Source organism: Mandrillus leucophaeus, unplaced genomic scaffold (assembly GCF_000951045.1).
Source record: "Mandrillus leucophaeus isolate KB7577 unplaced genomic scaffold, Mleu.le_1.0 Scaffold427, whole genome shotgun sequence".
Lineage (NCBI taxonomy): Eukaryota > Metazoa > Chordata > Mammalia > Primates > Cercopithecidae > Mandrillus > Mandrillus leucophaeus.
The window spans coordinates 935,980-939,049 of record NW_012104554.1 but is presented as its reverse complement, the minus strand read 5'-3'; the positions used below and the strand labels follow the sequence as shown (position 1 = coordinate 939,049).

Here is a 3,070-nt window from a genome sequence, read left to right as displayed (position 1 = left end):
AGGCGTGAGCCACCACGCCCAGCTGACCACATTGATTTCTAAAGTCCTTATGTTCAAAACTTTCTGTGCTGACCACCATCATTTATGTTTTTCCCATCTCTACTTAAAAACATCAGCTAGTCCCAACTTTTCCTCTAGTTATTTCTTTTATTAGATTTATTCTGTTCTCCACAATAAAATCTACTATTCCCATCCATGCCAATTCAAGTAGTTATAATGGGTGAATATAGGGTGTGTTAAATGTTGATAAATCCACTGAGTTCCTTGAGCTCCACATTGGTGTCTTTTAGGATGTGACTAGGGGTAGGCTAAATATTTTCTAGTTTCTCAGCTCCTACCCATGGTCTAATTATGATATAGAGGCCAGAGAAGTGTCACCAGTTTTTCTTTCTCCTCTGAATGTAGAGCAAGAGCAAATGATTTCAGATGACAGCATGAGAAACTTAGGATCAACCACTAGCATCTGTGTGAGTCTTGTACTAAGCTCATTCCAGTTAAAAACTGTAAGTCATTTCATAGCCATGTAAGTTTAGTTCTCTTTTATAGCACTTATTATGTGATATAAAATATGCAAGGCACTGGAGATACAAATACAATTAGTTCCTCAAGGAACTTTGAGTTGAGTAAGTGACACAGACATATGAGCAAACATGGTACTGTCTGGTGAGACCACATAGAGACATGTGCAAGGGGCAGAGGAGGCAGTGATGACTACTGGTCTGGGACAGTTGAGGGAAGGTGGCATAGGCTGCCTATTGAAGAATATTTTAGAGTTTGCTATGTGAACAAAGTTGCAGAGGGAATAGTGAAAAACAGGGAGATGTGGACTCACGTATTTTGTGCCGGGATGTCCAAGTACTTAGATATTACTATATTGCAAGTATGAAGAAGGCTTTTTTGAGATATGACAATGCCAAGGTAGGTTATGGACTCTCTTTGGAGTCCCCAAAATCAAAATAAAGCATTCACATCTGCTGAGGATAGCTTGAATGGTATTTTTGCTAAAGGCAGAGTCATATATTGTATGTGTCAGATAAAAGTCAATGTCTATTATATAAACATTGAGATTACATTAATTAATTTGAAAGAAAAGATTCAAACTTTGTACTAATCTGCATCTAGGGAACTAATCTGGTATGTGTTATTTTTCAAATCACGCAAAGCAGTCTGTTGTATGGAACTCTGCTCCCTCTTAGTCAAACAAATGCCACCAGAAAAAGCAGTGCAAATTCAGTGTCACCTTTTCTTCACGGGATGGGGTGGTTTCTTTTGGAACAGAGAGAGTTTCCAGAGAATCAATATAGTACTCAGAAGAAAAATGGAGGGTGGCCTTACCTTTTCCACTCCGGACTGCCTAAGGGTGAAATGGAACCTCGGACATTGTACACCTTTAAATTGTCCATGTTGCCTGTTTCATAGCCTTCCTGAGCCAGGGAGCTGGGTAGTTGGTTTATAGTTCTGAGAACCAGAGCAGGACTGCTGTGCTTGCAATTGCATGCTTTTTATGGAACAGGCAATGTTGTTTAGGGAATTTGGGCAGCTGGAACCTGCCACATTAGCAATTTGGACTGAGGAAGAATTTCAGGGTGATAAAATAAAGCTCATTATATAAGTTCATTTGGGTATTTAGGAGGCTGAGAAGGGAGAGGATGAGAGTATTCCGAAGGCAAGCAGGAGAGTTTCATAAACAGTTCCCTTTCTATTCAAGTTTACTGGAAGTGTTGAATTGAGCTAGGAGGATCACATGGCCCATTTTGCAAAGGGCAGTCATGTTCTGCTGTTTCTTAGCTGTTTTGTCAGTTGGAACAAAACAACAGCGCTGCTCATTTTTTGCAGGGTTAGAGGAAAAAGGAAGGGCTGACTGAAGAATGGGGTGGGGAGCTGGAGAAGAGAAGGGCCAAAAGTGTCAGACTGTGGGGACGAGGACCTGAAGGAGGCCCATGAGACCTCAGGCATGGGCCCTGGAACTCTGCCTTTTTGAAGCCTGTTGACAATCTCACCCTAATTTAACCTTTTGTGGAATTCTTCCATGAGGTACAGTTGCCAGCGTCAGGCTTCCTAGAGAATTGAGCCTGCCCGCTCAGTTATGAAGTCTACACGGAAGAGCTGGCAGAGTGGGCCCCTTCACTGGGACTGCAGCAACACTGACTGAAGCAAAGCCCTCTCTTGGAAGAAACAAACTCATTCCTCACACCTGCTTCACCCCACTCCCACCCCCACACCCTGCACAACACGCCAGCCCTCAATAAAAACCAAAACTGATGTCATTGTAACCTTTGGTTATTCTTTTTTGTGCATAAAGTGTCAACCTCCTGTTTTATTCTCATAAATAATGGAAATCTTAACTTCATTTCAGAAAATCACAAAACATAACAGGGACCTGATTCAAACAGAATAAAAATAATTAGTAAGTCACAAACTCTGGCTAGAAAGAAAAAGAGAAAAGAGAGAGGGAAGGAGAAAGAAAGAAGGAAAGAGAGAGAGAGAGAGAAACGAGGAAAGGAAGGAAGGAAGAAAGTGAAAGAAGAAAGTCTTCTTGTTGGTGTTAAAATGTGTCTTTAAGGGGAAGCTTATTTAGGTTACTAGTGGTTTCTTTCTTCATCGTTTTAATTTCCATTAATAAAGTGTGACTTTGAAAGGATACAGGGAGTTTGGGAATAGAGGGTTTTGTTTATTTTTATGTATTTATTTTTCCCCTTCTCCCAGCAAAATACGCAGGTGTCTGACTATGTAGAGACACGAGCCCACCTATCCCGACTGACCTTGGCAGTGGTCAGGGGATAGGAGGAAGTGTAGTGCTGTGGGATGGGCACCAGCCCTGATGAAGAACTCGACTTTCTTTCCATCTCTCTCCTGCATCCAAATGTTGAGGAGACTTTGAGTAGTAGTTAGTGTAGCCTCTTCTCCTTTTAAAAATGTGCACCCTGTTTATTTCCAATACAGATATGAGGTTGCTACCTACTAATCTTAGCAGGATATATATATATCGAGAGTATATAACATATTATTTAAAAACCAATGTATTATTGAGGTTTTATTAAATTATCCTATTTTCAAGCTATGCTGATGG

General features: G+C 40.8%; 1 protein-coding gene and 1 long non-coding RNA gene across 3 annotated transcripts in view; one reads left to right on the top strand and one right to left on the bottom strand.

Annotated features, from left to right (window-relative positions):
• The window catches only part of LOC105548919, a 41,056-nt gene extending 39,596 nt beyond the window's left edge, over positions 1–1,460 (bottom strand). Inside the window, exon 1 of the long non-coding RNA XR_001007472.1 lies at positions 1,336–1,460. This is a non-coding gene — a long non-coding RNA (uncharacterized LOC105548919). The remainder of the gene's footprint in view (positions 1–1,335) is intronic.
• The window catches only part of CRADD (CASP2 and RIPK1 domain containing adaptor with death domain), a 191,605-nt gene that overhangs the window by 72,711 nt on the left and 115,824 nt on the right, over positions 1–3,070 (top strand). The gene's annotated exons all lie outside the window — the stretch shown is intronic.